Raw genomic sequence first — 12,233 nt, 5'->3', positions numbered from 1 at the left:
TTAACAAGTAGCAACTATTTGAGGACGTAGGACTTGGTGAAGAGTGTTTTGTTTTGTTTTGTTTTTGTTTTTGTTTTTTGTTTTTTGAGACGGGAGTCTCACTCTGTAGCCCAGGCTGGAGTGCAGTGGCACGATCTCAGCTCACTGCAAACTTCTCCTCTGGGGCTCAAGCGATTCTCCTGCCTCAGCCTCCCAAGTAGCTGGGACTACAGGCGCACACCACCACACCCGTTAATTTTTTTGTATTTTTAGTAGAGACAAGGTTTCACCATGTTGCCCTGGGTGGTCTCCAACTCCTGAACTCACATGATCCACCCGCCTCGGCCTCCCAAAGGGCTGGAATTACAGGTGTGAGCCACCGCTCGCGACCTAAAGGGTTCTTAGACATGACATTGAAAGTAATTCGTGAAAGAAAAGTTGGTTAATTGTGTGTGTTACCAGCAATTGGATGAGAGCCCTTGGGCTCCCAAAACAAGGATGCTCGCCACTTTAGCAAGGAAAATGAAAGAGGGCAGTCCTCCAGTCTTAGTGTGGACAGGGAGATGGAGTAAATGGGAAAAAAAATACGAGCATACTAGCTTTAGCCCATGTTCATCATCCATCATCATCCAAAAGCTTACATTACTAATGATAAAATATTTGCAATATTCCAGAACGGCCCTGTCTAGCGTCATCATAGAGGAAGCTGCAAGCTAGAGCTGCTGTTCAGGGACTTCCTAAAAGCTCTGTTATCTGATTGATAGAAGCCACAAGAAGAGGAAGATCTTATCTGTATTAATTTATTATTATTTCTTCTTGTTTTTGTCAGAAGGGCTTCAAAAGGGATCCAATCGAAATTGTAGCTGTCATGCAATAATTTGAGCTATGCATTTGGTTTATTCTCTTATTACATGGGTACCATTTTTGTTCTGCTTAATATCTTGTGCCTTTGCAAGCAACTAAAAAAAACCCTCTCATTTGATCATTACATATTTATACATGTATCAAAATATCATTCTGTACCCCATATATACGTACAATACTGTCAACTAAAAACCTTAAAATTACACTACTAACACTAACAGTTTCATAACAGTCAAAAGTTGGAAGTTGTCAAGCTCATGGTAATGGATACAAGTTTTGCAACATTCAAATTTTTGCTAGAAAGCCCCAGTCTTACCATTGGTCACAAATCCTGTCAGTTGTTTTCCGTGAAATGGCAGGCTCACTTGGTTAATTAAAAAAATATATCATGTCTGCCAAATATCAGGTCTTAACAGACATAGCTTGTTAATCATTCTTTCAAATAAAAATGGTGTTTTCTGAAAAAAACACTAGTTATGCGTGTAACCGAATCAGCGGGAGGAATCTTTTTTCGGGAGATAACCTTGTGCAGAGGTATGCAACGGGAGTCCTTTATGTATACTTTCCACTTTGCCACATAGAACACACACAACTCTAGTTGAACTCCAGTAAAATTAATCATGATTACTGCATCAAGGGAAAAAAAATTTCTTCTATGGTTGTCTATGAAACGTTTTGATAGAAACCAATGAGATGGCTAACACGATTCCTGTCCAGTGGCAGCCACGTTCGCTCCACGACTCCCTAGATTGTACTAGAGATTACACCTAGCGTTTTGCTTGGCGCCCTCCTCTGAGGCTCACTGTGATAAACGAGGGCTAAGAGGGGCAGAAATATTTCAAAGCTCAGAAGATCTTTGGCAAGGCTGGAAAAGCGCAGACCGGGAGCTTATGGCCTGAGACCATCCTGATTAGCGAGTAGCGAATCTTCTACTTCCTTGGCAGAGATAGGGACAGCGTAAACAATCAGATACAAACTGAAATAATTCCAAAATGAAAATGTTGTTGGGACTGAATTTGAATGATTGAAAACAAGAGCAGTGGAAAGTATAAGTCAGCTAGCAGAGTGGCGCAGCGGAAGCGTGCTGGGCCCATAACCCAGAGGTCGATGGATCGAAACCATCCTCTGCTAAGAGTTTTACAGCAGGCTGCACGTGCAGTATACCAACAACTCTAACTTATACGTGAAAACTCCCATTTCTGCACTGAGGTATGTTTCTTTCCCACCCCTGAAAACTCGTTGTTTCCCAAGAGTCACCGACTTCATTGCGGCACGCCGTCCTACATAGAATTCCGTTTCTTCCTAGTGTCGGCCAAAGAACAAAAGCATAAGCTCAGCTGAGATGTTTTATTTTTTTAAAGAAATTCCTTCCTTCCCTGGTGTCGGACAAAGAAACGAAAGCATACGCTTAGCTGAGATGCTCTCACTCTTTCTCTCTTTTTTTTTTTTTTAGAGACAGAATCTCACTCTGTCGTCCATGCTGGAGTGAAGTGGCGCTATCTCACCTCCCTTGCAACCTCTGCCTCCCAGTTTCAAGCGATTTTCCTGCCTCAACCTCCTGAGTAGCCGGAATTACAGGCGTCTGCCACCGCACCTGGCTAATTTTTTTTTTGTATTTTTAATAGAGACTGGGTTTCACCATCTTGGCCAGGCTGGCCTTGAACTCCTGACCTCGTGATCCACCCGCCTCGGCCTCCCAAAGTGCTGGGATTCTTTTGTTAATACATTGTATGCGATTTCACCCTGGAGATGACAAAACCCACATTTACTTCTGTTAATTGTCTGGACATTCTCTTCCTTATTAATTATGTGCTTTAATAAGTATTTGACAAAATATAGTAACTTTATTGTTTTCGATTAGTTGCTCTCCACCTCTCTGCCTTTGTCATTACTTTTTTTGTTTTTCTCGGTCATCAGAAAATTCCGTTTTGGGTGTCAACGTTAAGCCCCATAACTATTTGCTGAAGGCAATCAATTGGTTCCACCTCTTCAGTCTTGCCTTTGACAAATCATAGGTAAATGAGTAAGGACTGTTGTACCGATCCTATTTACATTCATTCTTTATAGACCAGTAGGTTTCTTAGACTTAGCGCAAATAAAACAAATACCAGCTCACTAGCGAATACAGGTAATGTTCAGAGTACATAAATACACTTCTGTTCAATGAATTGACTCCATGGAATTCAAACCACCTACTTAGCTGTCTTTTCTGAGTCCAAGAATTCCTTTACAATACCAGTCAACATTAGTGATATGTGCTAAAATCATTTCTGAGTATGAATGAGAATCTCTTCTTAGGACCTATGCAGCTTGGTTGGTACAATACCAGATTTTTACTTTGAGAGTCAAGGGGTCAAACTCTTGTCCAGATGTAGCGGCGCCGGGTGCAGTGGCTCATACCTGTAATCCCAGCACTTTCGGAGGCCAAGGCAAGTGGATCACTTGAGGTCAGGAGCTGGAGAACAGCCTAGCCAACATGGTGAAACCCTGTCTCTACTAAAAATACAAAATTAGGGGAGTGTGGTGGCGCTTGCCTGCAGTCCTTGCTACTCAGAAGGCTGAGGCACAAGAATCACTTGAACCAGGAAGGCATAGATTGCAATGAGCCGAGATCATGCCACCACACTCTAGCCTGGGCGACAAAAGTAAAACTCCATCTCAAAAAACAAGGCAAAACAAAATAACAATAACAAAAAACAAATGTAGTGGTATTTTCTGGTTTGTGCAGCAAGGTTTCTCTCTATGTATTTAAGTGGGCATACTTAAGAAACATACCTGAAGTGTCTCATACACACTTGGATATAATTTAAATGGTAAATTCTGGAACCCTCAGGCCCTTTTGGAAAGTAATGAATGTATTTTGTTGGAGAGACTGGGGTCATAGGTGGACAGAGGGCCTATCTGGTAGGCAGACTCTAAGATGACCGCCAATAATCTCTACCTCCTGATATTAATGCCCTGGTGTAGTTCCTCATCTACCAGGGGTGGACTTTGTGTCTAATGTTCGTGATAGCTCTAACTCTAGAGGAAGCCAGTTACTATGTCACCAGCAGTCCTGTGTAGTAGCCCATTTAGGGAGGCAGTCAGCCTTTCTGCCAACACCCACTAGAGAGACTGGAGAAGATCTTCCACGCTCAGTCAAGCCTTATGATGACTAGAGCCCTAGCTGGCACCTTGATTGCAACCTTATGAGGAACCCTGAGCTAGAACCACCCAAACACAACACTTTTGATTCTGCTTTTCTGAGTTACAGACACAGTGAGGTAATAAATGTCTTGTTTTAATCCACTACATTTGGAGTTATTTGTTACAGCAATTGATAAGCAATACAAATCTGAAATTAAGTTTATAACTTAAAGCTCCCTGGACTATCCAGGAAATGCACATCCAGGATGCCTATCTACTGTAGGTCACCTTGTGGCTTTGATTTATCAGGATGAGAATATTTTCTATTTTCTTTACTTGGTGCATTCCTAAGTGACAAGACTACTTTTTGGGCAGTTCACTATGGATGATAGTTGAGTGTTCTCTCTAGATGGTTATGAGTCGGCATGTATGTCGCTGAGGACATGTGGAGTGATGCTTCATTCTCAGCAGATGCTAGTGACTTCAGTTTGCCTCAGTTTAGAAGCTGCCAAAGCACAAGCTCGAATTTGCCTCCATGAGCAAGAGCTCTAAAAGCATAAGCAACTGTGTGTTGTGGTGCTCTGCCCATCTGTGTTCTCATTTCCTTTTACATTTGCTTTACATGTCTCTTAGGTTTCTTTAATGTTTTATCACTTTCACTGTCAAAAACAAACTTTTGAAGAATTGATTTAGAACATATTTTACTAAAAGTGCAAATCATATGGGTATAGGTGAATGAATTTTCACACAGGAAGCCCACAACTAACCTCCACCTAGATCAAGAAATAAAATATTACCAGCACCTCAGAGGCTCCCTCGATGCTGCCTTTCAGTTACTTTTCCCTTCTGTCTCGCCTCTGTGGCCCAGGCTGGAGAGCAGTGGCATGATCTTGGCTCACTGCAACCTCTGTCTCCTGGGTTCAAGCAATTCTCCTGCCTCAGCCTCCTGAGTAGTTGGGATTACAGGTGCGCACCACCATGCCCAGCTAATTTTTGTGTTTTTAGTAGTGACAGGGTATCACCTTGTTGGTCAAGCTGGTCTAGATCTCCTGACCTCATGTTCCACCCACCTTGGCCTCCCAAAGTGCTGGGATTACAGGTGTGAGCCACTGTGCCCAGCCAACCATCCCAACTTCTTAACACCAGAGTTCACTTCTTACTGTCCTTATAACTTAGGTAAGTAGTCATATTGTTTTTCCTCTTTTGTATTTGATTTCAATTATGCCTTTAAATTAATCGTTGTTACTAAATATAGCAGTGATTTCATTTTCATGGCAGTGGAATGTTCCATTGTATTTTTATTATCCAATTTATTCTACTGTTGATGGACACTTAGGCTGTTTTTATTTTGGGGCTATTACAAATAAACATATAGGCGTGAGCCACCGTGCCAACCCTCTCTTTTTCATAAATTGTTGTCTACAAATACTTGGTTCTGTTTCTGGATACTATATTTGGTTACACTGTCCTATTTTTATATCATTATGAAAATTGCCTACTGTCTTAATTATCATAGCATTATAATAAGCTTTGATATCTATCTATGTATATCCTCTCATTTTGTGCTTTTCAGGGTAGTCTTGGCTATTCTTGGATCTTTGCATGGTTATATAATGTTCAGAAAGAGCATGTCAATTTTCACAACAGTGTCTTTTAATTTTGTTGCATAGACTTTATAATTCATTTTAAGGAGAATTATAATCTTTTATGCTTCCATTCAATGAATACAGTATATCATTAGAATAATTTAGGTATTCTCTACATCCTTTTGACAATGTTTTATGGTTTTCTGAATAGAGGTCCTGCACAGTTTTGTAAGAGTTATTTCTAGGTTGAAAAATGTTTTCTGGAGCTATTGCAAATAATATCGTCTTAAAGATGTTATTGAGGCATAACACACATACATAAAACTCTACCTATAAGTGTAAACCTTGATGAATTTTTACAAACAGAACACACGCATTTAAACAGCACCCACTGAATCTAATGATAATGTATTATTAATGTATTAAGGAGTGAAATCTCAGGGAAGGCTACTTGGGGGAAGAAACGGGAAAATTTACTGATCAGGGCTAGACATGGTGGCTCCTACCTGTAATCCCAGAACTTTGGGAGGCCAAAGCGGACAGATCAATTGAGCCTAGGAGTTCAAGACCAGCCTGGCCAACACAGCAATACCCATCTCTACTAAAAATACAAAAATTAGCTGGGTATGGTGGCGCACACCTGTAATTCCAGCTACTTGGGAGGCTGAGACAGGAGAATCGCTTGCACCGGGTAGGCGGAGGTTAGAGTAAGCTAAGATGGTGCCACTGCATTCCAACCTGCGAGACAGAGCAAGACTCATCTCAAAAAAAAAATTATTGGTCAGCCACTATATCTAACTGATCAAAGGTTTTCTCTGTAGAGCATCAATAGCCCTACGTATACAGGTTGTGCATGTGCAGATATCAAATATCTCTCAGTAGCTCATGTCTCAACAGCATCTCAACAGCAGCAGAGAAGCCTTGTAGCAGAACATGAGAAGGTCACAGAGGTCAATAGTGAAGTCCTGTTGTTTTCTGCACAGAGGAAATTGGTTGCTGTGACTACTGGGGTAAAACAAGTTGAAAGGTAAGATGGTAAGAGAATCCGAAGTGACACATAAGATGTATCTGATATCCAAGAGTATGCTTGTCTTACAAAATATTTTAGCAAGTGTTTCTTTTTCTCTATTTCTTGAGAAAGTTTGTGCAAGATTCATGTTATTTGTTTCATAAATATTTTGAAGAATTCACCTTTGAAGCAGTATGGGCCTGGAGTTTTCTCTGTGAGAAAGTTTTTAAATTACTGATTCATTTGTTTAATAGGTATAGGACTATTTAAATTTTATATTACTTCCTGTATCAGGTTTTGTAACGTGTCTTCCTAGGAATTTTTTTCATTTCATCTACATTTTCAAACGCATTGCCATGTTATTTATAATATTCTCTCATATACTCTTTTTCTGTGTTCAGGGATGTATAGTGGTGTCCTTTTTTATTTCTGATATTAGTAATTTCCATGACCTTTTATATATAAGAATATACCTAACCAGACTTGCTAGGTAGTTATCAATTTTATTAGTATTTTCAAGTAACCAGCCCTTGGCTTTGTTTATTTTCTTTATATGTTTGTTTTCCATTTCATTTTTCGGCTTTTAACTCTCTTGTTTCCTTCTTTTATGATCTATAACATTATGATTTCCTGTTCTTTCTAGAAGTCCTTAAGAGTTTATTTTTTTTTAGCATTTTATTTTTTTAAATGTATTCAAGACTATACTTTTGTCAACTGAAAAATCATGAGATGTATAAATTTGGAAGAATTATTTACTTTTTAAAAATAATTGCAGCCTGTATGCTGGCTATCCTGACAGGCTGGAAAGTGTAGCTTCCAGCCAAAGCCAGAAGGAGACACTTTGAGGGAGGAAAGGTTGGGCAGGAGTTTTATGCTGAACAAGTTTGCTAAACATACATATTTAACAGGTTATAGGAGAAGTTATGAATATTTTTGAAGGGGGAATATGCACATATATAAACGTGTAAGTTACATGTCACTTACATTTACTATGTTATGGGTTGAGACTTAATATTTTAAAGTATTACAATTAAGCCCTATTTGTCAAAAGGTGAAGCAGGGACATGAAGATAAAGCAGGGACATGAAGCAGCCTCTGTAATGGCCAGAACCAGTCTGTGGTTGGTGGTCTTTTTATTAGGAGAAAGTTACTGAAACTCGTCTGTGGTCTAAACAAAGCTGTAGTTATGGCTTGTGGAACGGAGGGGTCAGTTAGTCAGTGCTTAATGGGCGGTGAGCTGTAACTTTTTTTTACTGTGTTCTCTCATATACTTTTTTACTGGTTTTTTTTATTATTATTATTATTAACTGTTTATCTTGAAGCCGGTGTTTGTTTAGCTGTTAGAGAAAAAGGAAAAAATTAACCTTGTGTCGATTAGCATAGAGTTTATTTTTTAAGTGTATTGGTGTGTTACATAACCATTGCCTGGCATGGCCTTAGATCTTGTTTATAATTTGCTATCTTATTGCCACAAAAAGTTCATTTCTTTTTTTTTTTTTGGAGACGGAGTCTCACTCTGTTGCCCAGGCTGCAGTAGTGCCCTCTCAGCTCACTCCTACCCTTCCAAGGTTCAAGTGATTCTTCTGCTTCAGTCTCCTGAGAAGCTGGGATTATAGGCACCCACCACGACACCTGGCTAATACAAAGAGTTCATTTCATCAGTCTTAAGATTTCTGTTTTAACATTAATGCTGTTCAGTTATTGTGTCTAAACTACAAAATGGAAGAAGTACGAAGAGGCGTATCTAACTTCCCATCCTGTAACCTCCCTATATTTGAATCCTTTGAAATTTACATAATCACATGTCAATGTGTCTATTTAGAAACAGAAATAAATTGTGTTCCATGCCAAGCATCTTTTGGGAACCTAGAAATCTAATTAACTCTATAAATCCAATGAAAAATTTGTGCAAATATGCCAGTCCTTATATTCAGTAAAAAGAAAAAAAAGAAAAAAGAAAAATTTGTGCCAATAAATGGCTTATAAATTTGAGAAATATACCAAGAAAGTATAGAAATAAGAGCAAATGTTGTTTATTTTAAACTCATTTACAGGGTATTTTGGATATATACAGATGTGAAGTACTAATAAACATATAAGCCAATTCAAGAAATGAAAGATTACAAATGAAGGTGAAGTCATCTATATTCCCAACTCTTTTCACATCTTCTTCCAAACCTCTTAAAGATAACCACTCCTTGGAATTTGATTTTTACCATGTCCTAACATTTCTTTATTTTTACTACGTTAGAATTTTTATTGATATAATCCATGTTTTTAGTATCTGTATGTATTTTATACTTTATGTATTCATCTGCAATGTGCACACTTATGCTTGAAGAAACTTTCATAGATTGAACCACAGTGGATTACTTTTTTCTCAATTTTTTTACCTAGGTGCTATCAGGATTAAATTTATTTTTTATTGTATTATATACTGTATTTTGTTTCTCTTCAAGTATGACAACCAAATGAATAAATTTCTTTTTCTTTTTTCTTTTTTTTTTTCCTTCTGAGATGGAGTCTTTCTCTGTTGCCCAGGCTGGAGTGCAGTGGCACAATCTCAGCTCATTGCAACCTCTGCCTCCCAAGTTCAAGCAATTCTTCTGCCTCAGGGCCCCCCTAGTAGCTAGGATTACAGGTACACACCACCCTGCCTGGCTAATTTTTGTATTTTTAGTAGAGATGGGGTTTCACCATGTTGGCCAGGCTGGTCTCAAACTCCTGACCTCAGCTGATCCACCTGCCTCAGCCTCCCAAAGTACTGGGATTACAGACGTGAGCCCCTGGGCCCAGGTCTTTTTCTTTCTTTTTTTTTTTCCCCCCCCCCTTTTTTTTTTTTTTTTTTTTTGTTGTTGTTGTTGTCAGACAGGGTCTTGCTCTATCACCCAGGCTGGAGTTCAGTGACATGATCTTGGCTCACTACAGCCTTGGACCTCCCAGGCTAAAGGACTAAATTTCTAAAACTCAGAAAAATTAAGAAACATGTTCTCTTATACTTAAAATAATTTTTACCAGGACTCGTTTGATGCAATAGAAAGCTGTGTGGCGAGCAGGGGGAAATAATCTTATTTAAAATGGCACAGGTTAATCTGGAAACTCTACTATCATAATTAATCAACATCAAAGTGCAGATAATTGGGTAGGAAGATGAAACAAAACTAGGAATGTTCCTCAGCATTAGGTTGCTGTCATATATAGAGCTAACATAAATGGAAAGACACCATTCTTTTAGTCCCATAAAAGAAAACAAAGCAGCTCACCAGCAACAAGATAACATAAGTGGCTTCTGCTTCAGGAAAAGACTATGGAAAGAGATTGAAACTGTGAATATGAAAAACTGTCTTGTGATGCCTTAAGAAAATAGTCACCACGTAGAAATTAGTCCAAATCGTGAGGAACAAAAAGAGGAACCTTGAGTAAACATGGCACTTAGAAATATCATTGCATGGTAGTGTATAAACTGCCTTGTTTTACGGTTTACAGAGAATATACAAGTCCAACATTAGTGGATTTGCTGGTGGCTACAGTGCTTATAACGACCCACATATTGATTAGCATCTTGTTTATTTGGGAATAAATCAATAAGGGAAAAATTTATGGGGAGATTTGAGGTTTGAGTGATACCCATTTGGAATGGCAAGGACTGATAACAACAGCCTGAAATGTACTCATGAGAGAAGTACATATGCAAATGCCCTGTGTCCGTTTATAAATGTATAGCCCTGTTTTGCAACCAGTATCAACAAAAGTGCTTCTAATTCCAAAGGATGATATTATACATGGAACACCTCTGATGATAACTGTTACAACATTAGCCAAAGTCAGATGCATGAGAATCGTATCTAAGGGCTTGTTCTGATGGGGCTGAAATAAGATGTGCATATATGTAATGAATAGCAGTAAGTTCCCCATAAGCCCAATGCCAGTTGAAAGACAAGTAAGATTCCCAGTGTTGTGTCACTTAAATACAAAATATTCATGGTTTTCTTGGATCTTTTGATTAAAGCCAGCACAGCCTCAACAGCAGCATAAATATATTCCACATATGAAAGTTTAGCAATCACTGAATTCTTAGAAAGAAATTTCAACTTCGACATGAAAATTATCATGAAAGAGGGACAAATACTCAACTGTTCATGAACTTGTTACACTCTGTGGGATTTCCAGAGGCTGGATGCCATGTACTGTTCAAATATCTAGACAGCAGATGAAGTTTATGTGGCAGTTGAGCTTTGCATACACATTTTTAACATCTGTTCTAGCCCATTTTTCAGGAGTGGTCTGTTCTATTTTAAAGACAATTTTGCATATAATAAAAAACAATTTTATCTCAAATTCTAGTATTGCATTTTAATTATAAACTTGTAACTTGAAATATTTTCTACTTTTTATATACGGGTAATATTTGTAACCTATAAATAGCAATATATGAATATGAATCCACTTTTCAGAATACTAATTGTAGCACACTGTTATTTCATGAATAATAAAATGTATTTATAGAATATGGTTAACTATTGATTAATTTATGGTATTAAAATGCTAATTTTGCTTCTTCTGAAGAACTTTCTTTGCTTGGGAAGCATATTTAATACTTTTACAAATAGAGTAAAGGTTCAATTGAAGTTGACAAAGTGATCAAATGTAATAAGGTATTAAATCAATTTACTTTCCCATTAGCCAACAGGGTTGATGAAGTCTTTTTCATTTAACAAATAAACAGTTCTTCTCCTGACATTGAATTACCATCTAGTTATCATATAACTTCCTATGTTTCTTTACAGCAAGCTATATTAAAAACTTGGTCTCCAGCTTGCCCTGCAGTATTCAGAATACTCTACACATGCATACATATCCTATTGATTCTGTTTCTCTGGAGACTTCAGACTTACACACAAGGGAAGGGGAACTGCAACCTGCATGCCCAGGGCCAGATCCATGCTCCAAAAAGCCCTAAGAGGACCTCTTGCTTGTACCTCTGATTGATCTTTGGGGTCCATGCAAGCAGAAGATTATAGCTAAAACAGAGTTACAAGTGGCTTGGCTTAGAGATAAGGAATACACCAGCTCAAAGCCTATCTGAAAGACCAGAGTGTTGTTTTTTTCCCTCCCTCTAGGTGTTTATGAAAATCTTTGTCAAGGTAACAGTAATTAAAGCTGGGAGGCAGTGGTGGATCCTAAAGGGCTGTGCCTTAGCAAATGACTGGCACCCACTGAAGGAGTCAAGAGCTGCAGAAAAGGAGAAACACGGCCGGACGCAGTGGCTCACGCCTGTAATCCCAACACTTTGGGAGGCCGAGGCGGGTGGATCACGAGGTCAGGAGTTCAAGACCAGCCTGGTCAAGATGGTGAAACTCCATCTCTACTAAAAATACAAAAATTAGCCATCTCTACTAAAAATACAAAAATTAGCCAGGTGTGGTGGGGCGCGCCTATAATCTCAGCTACTCAGGAGGCTGAGGCAGGGAATTACTTGGAGTGTTGCAGTGAGCCAAGATCGTGCCACTGCACTCAAGCCTGGGCGGTAGAGCGAGATTCTGTATCGAAAAAAGAAAAGGAGAAACGCCGGTATCCTCAATCAGCTGCCATCCCCACTGCTAGTGCCACAAATGCAATCCCGGCGCAGATCCCCGGGTCCAGGTCTCCAGTCCCGCGCGCACCTGCGA

General features: G+C 39.0%; 1 protein-coding gene, 1 non-coding gene and 1 pseudogene across 2 annotated transcripts in view; 1 reads left to right on the top strand and 2 right to left on the bottom strand.

The window, feature by feature from the left end:
- ZNF391 (zinc finger protein 391) overlaps positions 1-12,233 on the bottom strand; it is a 108,038-nt gene that overhangs the window by 72,073 nt on the left and 23,732 nt on the right. The gene's annotated exons all lie outside the window — the stretch shown is intronic.
- Positions 1,903-1,974, top strand: TRNAM-CAU. The gene has a single exon. It is a non-coding gene; the product is annotated as a tRNA-Met (tRNA).
- LOC116545208 lies at positions 9,509-11,855 on the bottom strand (annotated as a pseudogene).

The sequence above is a fragment of the Sapajus apella genome, unplaced genomic scaffold, assembly GCF_009761245.1.
Source record: "Sapajus apella isolate SASKATOON/1434 unplaced genomic scaffold, GSC_monkey_1.0 scaffold251, whole genome shotgun sequence".
NCBI classification, from domain to species: domain Eukaryota; kingdom Metazoa; phylum Chordata; class Mammalia; order Primates; family Cebidae; genus Sapajus; species Sapajus apella.
Note: the sequence above shows the minus strand (reverse complement) of the source record. Positions and strands in the feature narration are given on the sequence as shown.